Consider the following 14,200-nt stretch of genomic DNA (forward strand, 5'->3'; position numbering starts at 1 on the left):
GTCTGAAGTTTATCTGGCTTAGACGGTTAGGTTCAAGGTTCTTTGCTGTCCCTGCATTCCACCTGCGCTGCTCGTCTGTACACGCAAGCCCTGTCTTTCCACTGATCGCAGCATTCTGCACCTGTAACAAACATTAATATTTTTTTCTCACTGTCAATACTCAAGATTTAACATAATGAGGAAGTTTACACTAACAAAAGCAGTACACGGTCGGTGTCCTGCATGTTATAGATATGACCCTGGGTCAATACACCTGAATCATATCCAAAACAGATATAAACACTGGCAAAGTCACCCATATTATCCATTTCATATTAATAGTCAGTTACTTTTTGATGCAGAAATATACATCCACAGTCTAATTTTTTTCAAAGTAGTGTGTGTGTACAAATATACATATATATAAACAAACATGTATTATACTACCCTGTGTCACTTCTTATAACTATAGTTTTTCTTGTCTTGTAAATTTGACCTTAATGTGCAGTCTTTTATTTTTTTAATATTTTATCTTCATGTGATTGTACAGCATACAGCCCACACAAAGTTAACGAGTGGCTTTCACATGTAAACAGTGCTCCACGTAATACTTGGCTAGATGGCAGTAGCGTGACTCCTTAATCACAGCCTTTGACCAGTCCAGTGTTTCTGTTTCAGTGATTTAAACATTGTGATATCCAGATAAGTGATATACCTTCCACAGAATAGCAGCCGCATGACTACATGATCTCCCTAATCCGGCGATACAGGAACAGCCGACTGTCTCCACTACTCCACTTTCTCTTAGCATTACCCATGCTAAGTGTTTCGCTTGATTAATACTCTGGTTCGGCTCTACAGCTGCTTTAAGAAAAATAAAGTCGCCTTGTTTGTTGAGCAGTACTTTATCAATTTTGTTGCTGTGCAGGTAATTATACGCCTCGGTGCTCTTGTAATTACGTAATTCCTCGCCATCAACGCCTTCGGAAAATACAAGGTAATTAATAATGTCGATGTAGCTAACATCGGGCTATAGTTTCATGTCATCTACCCACTCCGTGAGAAGTGACGGGTGAGGCACTGCAACTGAACTGTCCTCGCTGCTTTTTAAAACATCTCTACTGTGTATCCACCTTCAATGTGTTGCCATTTACTCCAGGTAAAAGAAACTGCAGTGAGAGAAATCTTTATCAACAGTGAAGGTGTAACCCCGCAACTGTCAACAACAGCGCAAGCGGAAGTAAAAAAAAACGGCTTCCGCTATGAATCGGGGTAATGGCGCGAAATCAGAAATACTGTGGATATCTGACTTGGAACACACTAAGTAAATCAGACTACACACAAACTACAAAACATCTCTTTTAAAAGCAAATAGGAAAATAGATAACGGAAAAATCTCCTCAGCATATTGAAATGCAGCAAATGAACCACAGAGTCCCTCAGCTAGTTCTAGCTATCTTGCTGCAAACATATACTGTGCATGCCTTTCTAACTCTGGGACTTGTTGTTGTTTCAGTATCACAACAGCCAGCAGAGTACCTACTACACTATTCACCCTATAACTGAAAACTAAAAAGATTTAAATATTTTTTGCTAAAAGCATTTGCCTTTCATGAGGATGATATTAAGAACAGACATAGATAGAAGGACTAACTGCCTCACATGTCCATGCTTTAGGAATCCGAGAACAGAAAGAAAGCATCTTCCTACTGTCAGGGGATGATGTGGAGGAAGGACAGACATCAGAACATAAGATTTTAGGCATTATAATATCTGGAAGGCAAATTATTCAGACGAATTTACACACAAACACAGACATACACACACACACACACACACTCGTCTTGTTTGCTATCCTTGTGGGGATATCCCATTAAAATAATGCTTCCCCTAGCCGCTTACTCTAACCCTAACCATCAAAAATTAATACTAACCCTTACCCCAAACCTAACCAGAACCCAACTGTAACCCTGACACTAAAACCACATTTTGACTGTCAAAAATGCCTTCAACTTCATGAGGACATGGATTTTGGTCCCCACGAGGGCTCTTGGTCCCACCAGTATAGTAAATTTCAGATTTTGGTCCCCATCAAGATAGTAAGAACCCGTACACACAAACAGACACACCAGCTTAGAGTTTGATTTCATGTCAGAGCTCAAGTCAAGGCTGCCCACAACAACCAAACAGGTAGTATTGATGGGAATTCCGGCACTAAAAAGAGCTGGCTCTTTCCGCACCCAACCGGCTCTTCAGGTTGTTTTGTTGCTTTAATTTATTTATTATCAACAACAATATAAAATTATGCACAAAGGAAATTACTAATGTAAAAAAAAATGTGGTTTTATTTATACATGTTTATATATAAATATATACGGTGGCCTCCAGAGACAAAGCACGTACAAACGCCAAAACACGCACAAACTCCAAAAAGCACGTACAAGCTCCGAAGCATGTCCAAACTCCAAAACACATTGCTAGCGTTAACTGAACTTCCAAAACAGAGCTACCTAGATCACTTAAATTACACAATTGTTTGTGTATTTATACACAAGCACTCATATATATTCAGATAACTTTTAAAAAAAGAGTTCATTTACCTGTTACTCCCACACACCAAATCCGGTCGTTGGTACTTCCTGGCTTGTGTAGCCACTAGTAGTGATGGGATTTCCGGCTCTTTTTACAGATCCGGCTCTTTCGGTTCGGCTCACTAAAAAGAGCCGGCTCTTTCGGCTCCGAACCGGCTCTTCAGGTTGTTTTGTTGCTTTAATTAATTTATTGTTAACAATAATATAAAATTATGCACAAAAGGAATTACTAACGTAAAAAAAGTGGTGGCCCCTAGAGACAAAACACGTACAAACTCCAAAACACATTTCTAGCATGAACTGAACTTCCAAAGCAGAGCTACTAGATCACTTAAATTACACAATTGAAAGCATGTGTGTATTGTTTGTGTATTTATACACAGGCACTCATATATATTCAAATAATTTAAAAAAAAGTTCATTTACCTGTTACTACCACACACCAAATCCGGTCGTTGGTACTTGCTGGCTTGTGTAGCCACAAGATAACAAAGGCTCAACACTGCGCCCAGCATCCTGGAGCACTTCTGTTGTCTTTTGTACGTGTTTTGAGTTTTTATGTGCTTCTGAGTTTTTATATGCTTCTGAGTTTTTACGTGCTTCGGAGTTTGTACGTGTTTTTACGTGTTTTGGAGTTTTTACGTGTTTTGGAGTTTTTACGTGTTTTGGAGTTTGTACATGCTTCAGAGTTCGTACGTGATTTGAAGTTTGTATGTGCTTTGTCTCTAGGGGCCACCGTAAATATACTTTTATTTATTCACTCCACATAAAATGTAATAAATAAATCACATAATACAAAAATCAACTATTCACATTTCAAGTTTTAACTATTTAAATTTTCAGCTTTTTTCTTTTACAAATTTAAAGTGAAAACAACACAAAACACTGCAAACCACAACACAATTAAATATAAATTATAATATGAAAACAAAAAGAACATGCATATTCTCTGTCATATGGGCCTGCATGAATAAACTTTCTGAATCCTTTATCATCTGCAACCGAAAATAGTTGTGGATGATTACTATACCTTTCTAATGTTGTTGTCCCTGCCTCTCTTTCTCTCTCTCTGGCTCTGTTCCTGTGCTACTGAGTGTAACTACCGCCCCTCCCCCCCTCTGCCCAGCGTAAAGCACAAGGCTCGCTTGCAGAGTGCAGCGGAAAAAAAGTGCGAGAGAGAGGCTGAGAGAAAGAAAAAAAAAAAACACAAAAAAAAAACACGTGACGGCTCGCGATAAGGAGCCGGCTCGCGTCGTTCACGTCAAAGAACCGGCTCTAAGAGCCATTTCGATCGCGAACGACCCATCACTAGCCACTAGGTAGCAAAAGCTCAACACTGTCCCTAGCATCCTTGAGCACTTCTGTCGTGTTTTGGAGTTTCTACGTGTTTTGGAGGTTTCACATGCTTCGAAGTTTGTACGTGTTTTGGAGTTTGTACATGCTTTGTCTCTAGGGGCCACCGTAAATATACTTTTGTTTATTCACTCCACATAAAATGTAATAAATAAATCATATAATACAAAGACCAACTATTTACATTTCAACTTTTAAGTATTTAAATTTTCAGCGTTTTCTTTTTAAACAAATTTAAAGTGAAACAACACAAAACACTGCAAACCACAACACAATTAAATATAAATTAAAACGTGCAAAACAAAAAGAAGATGCACATTCTCTGTCATATGGGCCTGCATGAGTAAACTTTCTGAATCCTCTATCATCGGCAACTGAAAATAGTTGTGCATGATTACTATACCTTTCTAATGTGACGTTGTTGTCCCCAGCTCTCATTCTTTGTCTTTCCCTCCCGCTCTCTTCCTGTGCTACTGCGAGTGTAACTACCGCCCCTCCCCCCTCTGCCCATAGCAAGCACAAGGCTCGCATGCGGAGTGAAGCGGGAAAAAAGTGCACGAGAGAGGGTGAGAGAAAGAAAAAACATGTCGTTCACTTCAAAGAGTCGGCTCTAACAGCCGTTTTGTTCGCAATCGACACATCACTAACAGGTAGTCCTCTGATTACATGCAACAGAAAACAGGTTACCCGGTTTTACAAAATAAAAAAAAAATAAAAAATCTGCACGACCCAGAGGGAGATGGTTATTTCTGAAGGTACCATTAAAACTGGTAACATTTTTCAATGAGAACTTTCCTAATCAGAATGTAACAAGGCTGCAAATCATTGATCTCTATGTCATTTTAGTAACTCTCCTGTCTTGATATGATCGGCCCTACAATTCAGAACCAATTCAGATCAGGGGCTGCTAGGCTTGATCTCTTTTCTTTTATGTTCTCAGCAAGCCCGCGCTACCTTCAACTTAATGCATTTTTGACACTTATATACACCATCAGTGTAATTTTTTTTAAAACCATAAACATATGTTTTTGTTTGCTTAAGCCATCTTAAGCCTTAAGTTAACCATGAGCCTTAGCTTGCACAAAATGGCAGATGTAACAATGATACAAATTACTAAGCTGGTTTTTATTATGGTCTTTGGGTCCAGTGTTTTGAGTTTCGTCTGATTTCATCATTTCCTCGTTTGTTTCTTTATATTTATATTCCCAGATTTCGGTTTCCTATCCATCCTGTATTGTCCTTATGAATTCTTGTCTCCCTTATGTTCCCGTGTCTGGTCTGTTGCCATTTTTGTGTTGTATATAATATCCCTTTGTATCAAGTTAGTTGTAATTTCTCTGTGGTTATCCCTTTGTTCTTGATATCCTCATTTTTCACTCCATGTTTAGTGTTTATAAACTTAAAATAGTATTCCTAGTTTCAGTGATTCTGGGTTATGTACTAGTTTAAGTTGTTTGTATTCTGTCCCTTGTTTTAGTCATCGAGCTTTGCCTCTGTTCCCCAGGTGTTTCTTTTCCCCTCATTATCTTGTGACTATGTATTGTCTGAGTCTCCCTCTGTTCATTGTTTGCTCCTAACAAAGAAAAAAACATGATTATATATTTCCCACCTCTTCATCCATGAGTACTTCCATACAGCATTGATATTTATCAGATGTTTCTGTTTGTATTGACATTTCATTGTAGCAGCCTCACCGTGTGCTGCTGACGAAGCCTCTAAAGAAAGTTAACTGGTAAGCAATTAGTGTTGATTTGTTGTTTTTCATGTATATCTTCTAAGTCAGAGACTGACAAAGAGTCTCTGAGAAGGTGTGGAAGTGGGCACTTTCCAGGAAAAGAAAATGTACATAGACACGAGGGGTGATTCTAGGATCAGAGTTTTGGGGGTGCTGAGCACCCAGAGAGCTGCCCAGCCAGGCAAGGTAAACTTTAGTCGTCATAATGAGACTTCTTCCCCGTCTCTGTCAGTCCCTGCATCCTTAAATGTCTCCAGTTGTCCCGAGTTCCCTCTGACTGTCTCCTTGGTGTATTTAAACCCCTGTTCCTCCCTGTCCTCATCGTCTGTTGTCTTCATCTCCATTATCAGTCATCATAATTGTACCCTCTCTGTGCAAGTCTGCAAATTTCTTTGTTAAATCATGAGATTCTTAAATTCATCAAGTCTCTCTGTGCCTGGGTCCTCGTCACAAAACATGACATCACTGTTTTGTACATTTTAACACAATTGAATCCCCACATTTGTGAAAGAAAAGCAAAACACTTTTTTGAAAAGTTTGTAACAAAACCATCAAATCTGATAAAGGTTATTTAAATGCTGCCAAAGAAGAATGGATTTGAATTTTAAAAAATACACATCCTAACATTAATTACTGCGGGAAAATAATGAATGATGCTCACAGTGAGTAAAAAGTAAACTTCAGTGCATTTTTTGGACAGAGATTCACTTTTAATGTGTATGTATAATATAATACAGATACATAAAAATACACTCCAAAAATAGAAGAGTCCTTGAAATGTACAAAATATTATTACAAAATTAGAAAAATTGAGACACCTTGGCCTCTGGTACAATGTATACAATGTATGAAAAGATCTTTACTGCAGATACTACTATGGCTCTGCAGATTTGTTCTTTTCTTTTATCCTATGTCGCCTCACCTTGAGGTTGGTAAATCTGTCTATCACATTTTGGTGGTCAAGTTTCTCAAGCATTTCTCAACTGACATCACAGCCAGGTGCTGGAGTTTGCTTTGACCCATGGTCCTTCTCAGCCAGGTATGGAGCTGACTCAAGACACTAAAAGACCTTTCACAGCTACAGCTGCTAGCTGGGTTTGTTAGGGCAACCTGAATAACAGTTTTCAGTGTGGGGACGATCTGATTATCCAGAAGATTGTACAATGTTAACATATCTGGGATGGCACCAGCCTCATTCTTGAGCTTCAAAAAGGTTTTGGCAACCGTGACTTCCTCTGACTAAAGCTCAATATGGTAATGCAGTGCCAGGGCTGACAACCCAGTTTGTTTTGCAGATTCTGTACAGCAGCTTTAATATAGGGAGAACACAACTTCCAGATTGTACGAGTAAAATTAGTTTAACAGTTTCTGTTTTGCCTGTGTCCTGAATTCGAAAATGTTGAGCAACAGAACAAACCAACAGAGGCTCAGGAGAGTGCAATCAGACAAGGAGTTTATTAAACACACGCAGGAGGAGAAGTATACAGCACCACACCAGCAAAACGTCTCCTGCTAAGAATACACGTGGAAGTGTTTTATAACATCAGGGTTCACGCCCCTTCTCGCTTCGATTACAGATCAGATACATCGATTTGCAGTAAATGGTACATCTTAAATGGCTAAAAACAGACACCAAAGTTCCCTTTTCTATAACACCTTCCATACATGGCAATAAATTTCAAGCCTACATGGTCCCTGAGGGCTTGTCCTCTTCTTGACGGGTCTTCTGTCATCTGTTACCAAGTAGACTAAAATGCAGTCAGAAGCTAAATGAGTTTCAGGCCTTTGGTCTGGCAGGTTTTTGGATTATATGTGTTTGTAAGCGTGTATGTGTCTATCCTTCTATGCTCCAAGTCACCCACAATATATCGACTGAGACATCGCGCTTATCGAAGCTTGAAACCTTCAATAGACTGAGACTGAGCATCAACTCTGAATAAAGCACAGACATGCAATGTGTGTATAAACTGACTAGGGCTGCACCTGTAAGAAAAAGGTTAATAGCAGTAAGTTTCATAAACATCTTTAAGATAAGATAAGATAACCTTTATTAGTCCCACACGTGGGAAATTTGTTTTGTCACAGCAGGAAGTGGACAGTGCAAAAGTTATGAGGCAAAAATTAGAATATAATAAGAATAAATACAGTACACAACTGTACAGAATAGAATAAAATAAAATACTATATACAGTAGAATAAAATAAAATAAATATACAATAAGATAAAAATAGAATACAAATACAAATACTATATACAACTGAGTAAAAATACAACGATGACAGAAAGGTTTTAATGCAATATCAATGCTGTAAGGTATATTATTAATGCAATGTTAATAATGCAGGTTATATTGTTGCAGTAAAATAATTTCTGTATCTCCACACCTGTTAGTACTCCCTGTCTGTTTTCTTACCTTGTTCTTCCTGATCTTGTACTTTCTCCTCATGTTCTCCTCTTTCCTCTCTCCCTCTTTGGACTGACAATCATACACAAATAGATTGTGTTAGCGCCATTTATAGTTATTACATGTTTTATTTTGAAAAGCCTGAAAAGGATATGGTGCTTTTGTTGTGAAAGTTTTGTGAGAAATAAAGTAAGCGAATGGCGGAGCGACACGATGGTTTTACCGTCGTTGTTGCACAAACCGACGCGTAAAACAGCCTCTTGTCCATCCAGACTCTTATTTTAGATATAAGAGAAATAGAGAACTCCAAGAAGAAACAAAGATAGCCACTACATTAAGTAAAACCATCATGCTCCCGAGCAAGACGACTGCATCGCTATGAGATCGTGCAAAGTTTGATACAGCAAGTCAGTTAAGTGCACAGAGCTGTATGCATGAAGAATCTAAGAAAAGAAGAAATAAGCTTTCATGGATAAAGTTTTGGACTATGATATGCTGCTAAGCTACAAGTCGTGTTAAAACTGAACAATTGCGATTCTCAACTTCTTACAAATAAGTCAGTGACAGTGTTTTTGGTCTTAAGAAGATGACACTAACTACGAAAGCCTCAGCTTTGTGTCATAGACCATTTTGTTTCATGAACACTTGTTGAATAAGAAGTTGTGTAAAAGGGGCAGAGATGGCAGATAAAGACCCGCAAGGTTGCAGGCCCAGGGCACAGAGCTGCAGTAGCGGGACTGGCCACAAGAGGGCGCAAAAGTACACCGAAAGAGGTTTGGAAGAACAGCTCGGCAGGCACATAAACGCAAGAAGGTCCAAGCTGTCACAATTAACTTCAAAAATGAATAAAATTAGTGGACTGATGAAAGAGAATGAAAGCCTTGACATTGTTGATGAACATTTAAGTAACTTTTCAAAGCTGCATGAAGAATTCTTACGGGCAAATGATGATGTACTGTCACTGTTGCCAGAAGATGAAAGGAATGTGGACCAGATGCTCTGGTTCAATCCAAAAAAGGAGCAGTTCAGTGCGTTTATGACTGAAGTTGAGAAATGGATCATCGTAACAAGACATCAGCATCAAGACGACGTGAGCCCAGATGACAGCGTGTCAGTGACTGCTAGACTAATTGCAAAGAAATCAGGTACCAGCGTTGGAAGAAGCTCAGTCAGTAGCCGCTCATCAAGATCGTCCAGAGCTTCTTCGGTATCATCTGTACGGCAGAAAGAAGAAGCAGAGCGCGCTGCTCTGCTCGCACGAGCCGCATCCTTGAAACAGAGACAAGCCTTGGACATTGAAGAATGTAAGTTAAAAGCAAGAAGAGAACAGCTTGAGATCGAGACAGCTATTGCTGCTTCTACAGCCAAAATAAAAGTGTTAGAGGACTGTGAATATGACAGCTGTAAAAATGATGTGGAACAGTGTGAATCGGCTGTTAAGCACTTCAGCTTCCAAGAGCCAAAGGTACAAGGTGAACATGATGGGCATTCAAAGGTAAACAGTCACAGTGTAAAACAAGAAGATGACTTGCACCAAACTGATGCCAGTGTTATTCCAATGAATCTATGTGAAGTCATGTTGAAACAAAATGATATCACTGAGATGTTAGTCAAACAACATAGACTGTCACATTTGCCTCAAAGAGACATTCCCATTTTTAGTGGTGATCCACTTGAGTTCATACCATTTACAAGAGCCTTTGACCATACAATTCATGACAAAACTGACAGTGACAGTGACAGGTTATATTACCTTGAACAGTTCACCAGAGGTGAGCCCAGAGATTTGGTAAGAAGTTGTCAGCACATGAATCCTCAACAAGGCTACAGTGAGGCAAGGAAGTTGCTGTTTTGTCATTATGGTAATGAACTGAGAATTGCAACTGCCTACATGAACAGAGCATTCAATTGGCCACAAATCAAAACAGATGATGCAAAGGCTCTTCATAGCTATTCACTGTTTCTCACTGGTTGTAACAATGCAATGCAAGACATCAGTCAACTGCAAGAGATGGAGATCCCCACGAACCTCAGAGTTATTGTCTCTAAACTGCCATACAAAATGAGAGAAATGTGGAGAGTCTCTGCTTTTGACATTCAAGAAACAAGTGGAAGGAGAGCAAAGTTCTCAGATCTGGTTAGATTCATAAACAGACAAGCAAAAATAGCTGCAGATCCTTTGTATGGTGACATTAAGGATGCTGAAGACAAAGCAAAGTCATCTGCAAATGTGAGAATGACTAGATCATCCAGGCAAAGGGGAAGCACATTTGCTACAAGTGTAACACAAGCTGCAAATGAAAGGTCACCTGAAATTAATAAAAGTGCTTCTTGTCACACTAGCAATGCCTTCCAGAAACCATGCATATACTGTGAAAAACTCCATACACTGGCAGAATGTCAAAAGGTCAGAAACCAGCCTTACAAAGAAAGACTAGAGTTCCTTAAAGCAAAGGGTCTGTGCTTTGCATGTCTGACACAAGGTCATCTGAGTAAGGACTGTAAGAAAAGATCATTGTGTGAGTACTGCTCTAAGAGACATCCAAGTATGCTTCATTGGACAAAGGAGGAGGACAGTAAGGCAGACGATTGCATCCAGAGAAATGTCTCAGACATTCCCACAACAAGTGATGAAACACACACTTCAGGCAGAATTTGTGGAGCCACGGGGGCCGGAAAAGGCATTCATGTGTTATCGATCGTTCCTGTGTGGGTTAAGTTGAAGAAAGGCAATAAGTTGATTGAGACTTATGCATTCATGGACAATGGGAGCCAAGCCACGTTTTGTTCAGAAAAACTGATGAGACAACTGGGTGTAGAAGGTAAGAAGACAAAATTCATGCTTCGCACAATGGGACAAGAAAAGATGGTGACAAGTTACCACCTGTCAGGATTAGAAGTGTGTGGTTTAAATGAGAACACCTATATAGATCTTCCTGACATTTACACTCATGCAGACATTCCAGTGTCTAGAGAGAACATCCCTACACAGGATGACTTAAAAAGGTGGCCACATCTTCGGCAAATCAAGTTCCCACATTCAGACGCAGACATTGGACTTTTGATAGGATGTGATGTGCACAAGGCTATGGAACCATGGGAGATTATTCATAGTAACGATAACGGTCCATATGCTGTTCGAACAGTCCTGGGTTGGGTTATCAATGGCCCTCTCAAGAGAGATTCTTGCTCTACTCCTTCTGACAGAGAGCTGAGTGTTTCAGTAAATCGCATCTCTGTCACTAATGTTGAGAATCTTTTGATGCAACAGCTCAACTATGATTTTCCAGAGAAAGCTTCTGAGGAAAAACAGGAAATGTCACGAGAAGACATCATGTTTATGGATTCTGTCAATGGCACAGCTGAAAGGATTAATGGTCATTATAGCATAGGTCTTCCTTTGAGAAACAAAGCTGTCAAAATGCCAAACAACCGCAGTGCAGTAATGCAGAGGGCAGAGAATCTGAAAAGAAAATTAATCAGAAACACAGAGTTTCACAAGGAGTATCAGAGCTTCATGTCTGACTTGCTGAATAAAGGCTACGCAGTTCAGGTACCAAACACAAAGACTACCCCTGAAAATGAGAGAGTTTGGTACATACCACACCATGGGGTGTACCACCCTCAGAAAAGAAAACTCCGTGTAGTTTTTGACTGTGCAGCATCCTTTCAAGGGAAATCACTGAACGAAGAACTCTTGCAAGGGCCAGACCTAACGAACACACTGATTGGGGTACTAACAAGGTTTAGGTGGGATCACATTGCCTTGATGTCAGACATAGAAGCTATGTATCACCAGGTGCGAGTACCTCCAGAGGACAGTGATCTTTTGCGTTTTCTCTGGTGGCCAAATGGGAACTTGAATGAACCTCTGCAAGAATACAAAATGATGGTGCACTTGTTTGGGGCAACATCCTCCCCAAGCTGTGCAAACTATGCACTAAAAAAGGCAGCAGAAGATGCTAAAGAAAAAATGCCACTAGCAGCAGTTAATGCTGTTCTGAACAATTTTTATGTAGATGATTGTCTTCTGTCAGTTTCAGATGAAACAGAGGCATGTACTATGGTCAGGGACCTGACTGCATTGTGTGAGAGTGGAGGATTTCACTTAACAAAGTGGATGAGCAACAGCAGAGTTGTCCTTGCTTCCATTCCTGAAAAGGAAAGAGCAAAAGAGATGAAAGATTTGGATTTGAGACATAATGCACTACCAGATGAAAGAGTCCTAGGAGTGAACTGGTGCACAGAGACAGATGTATTCAAGATCAGGATAACTGAAAAATCTGTGCCAAAGACTAGGCGAGGCATCCTCTCATTTGTAAGTGCAATATATGACCCATTGGGCTTTTTGTCTCCTGTCATTCTGACAGCAAAAATCATCCTGCGAGAGCTATGTGGCAGGAAGATTTCATGGGATGAGGAAATCCCAGCTGAACTGGCTCAAAGGTCACAAGTTTGGCATTCAGAGCTTTCAAAACTTCATGGCTTTACCGTCAACAGGTGTTTGAAACCTGCTGGATTTGGAGTGGTCATATCTACACAATTGCACCACTTCGCTGATGCCAGTGAGAGAGGTTACGGAGTCGTTACTTACCTCCGTATCACAAACCAGAAAAGAGAAACTCACTGCTCATTCATTATGGGCAAGTCCAGAGTGTCTCCTCTGAAGCAGATAACAATTCCACGTCTGGAGTTGACAGCAGCTGCAGTTGCTGTAAAAATGGACAAGCTCATGAGAAAGGAGCTGCAAATGCCACAAGAAGAATCTGTGTTTTGGTCTGACAGTAGCACTGTTTTGAAGTACATTTCCAGCGAGAACATCAGATTTAAGACATTTGTAGCAAATAGAGTGTCACTTATTAGAGACAACACAAAACCAAGTCAGTGGATGTATGTAAACTCTGAATTAAACCCTGCTGACCACGCTTCAAGAGGAATGAACACAGAGACATTCATGAAGTGTTCAAACTGGATTGCTGGGCCAGAGTTTTTGACAAAAGATAAGAAAAACTGGCCAATTCCACCGGACATTAAAGAAATACCAAAAAATGATGTCGAAGTCAAAGAGGTGATGAGTGTGGATGTTACAAAATTACATGAAAATCCAGTGAACAAACTGATCTCTCACTATTCAGACTGGTACCGTCTAAAAAAGGCAGTTTCCTGGATACTTACGTTCAAGCAGCTGCTTGGCAGGTTAAGTGCGCATCGGAAGCTTCTCACATCACAAGCAAGTGGCTGTGACAGCAGTAAAAGGAAATCTGAAAGGGTTGCAGGTCAAATGCAGCAGTTCAAAACATGTATTAAGGGATCTTCACTTACCACTGCAGATGTTGCAAAGGGAGAAACTGAGATTGTTAAGTTTTGTCAAAATCAAAGCTTCGCAGAAGAAATTGCAAGTCTTCAAAAGGGTGACAAGCTTAAAAGGAGCAGTCACATTGTGAAGCTGGATCCTTTTGTCCAGGATGGAGTTTTAAGGGTTGGCGGTAGGTTGCATGAGTCTGCACTACCAGCCGATGTTAAGCATCAAGTGATTCTCCCTAAAAGTCATCATGTTTCTACTTTGATTCTGAGACACATTCACCAAGAAACAGGCCATGGAGGAAGGAATTACATATTATCCAGGCTGAGAGAAAGATTCTGGATTCCACAGGCAGATTCAGCAATAAGAAAGATCCTGTCAAAGTGTGTAACATGTAGAAGGACATCTGCGAAACCTGGTGAACAAAGAATGGCAAACTTGCCACAAGATCGCCTGATTCCTGACAAACCTCCATTCACAAATGTGGGCGTAGACTATTTTGGACCTTTTGAGGTCAAGCATGGGCGCAGCAGAGTTAAGCGATATGGTGTATTGTGTACATGTCTTGCTGTTAGAGCAATACACATAGAAGTTGCCCACTCACTTGAGACTGATTCTTGCATAAATGCATTCAGGAGGTTTATTGCAAGACGAGGTCAAGTGTCTGTCATGAGATCAGACAATGGCACTAACCTTGTGGGTGCAGAAAGGGAAATGCGTGAAGCAATCAAGGGATGGAATCATTCAAAAATCTCAGAAATGCTCATGCAAAAGGGCATCACCTGGATATTTAACCCCCCAGCAGGGTCACATTTTGGAGGAATCTGGGAGAGACA

Source organism: Rhamphochromis sp. 'chilingali' (assembly GCF_963969265.1).
Source record: "Rhamphochromis sp. 'chilingali' genome assembly, chromosome: 11".
Classification (NCBI taxonomy): Eukaryota; Metazoa; Chordata; class Actinopteri; order Cichliformes; family Cichlidae; genus Rhamphochromis; species Rhamphochromis sp. 'chilingali'.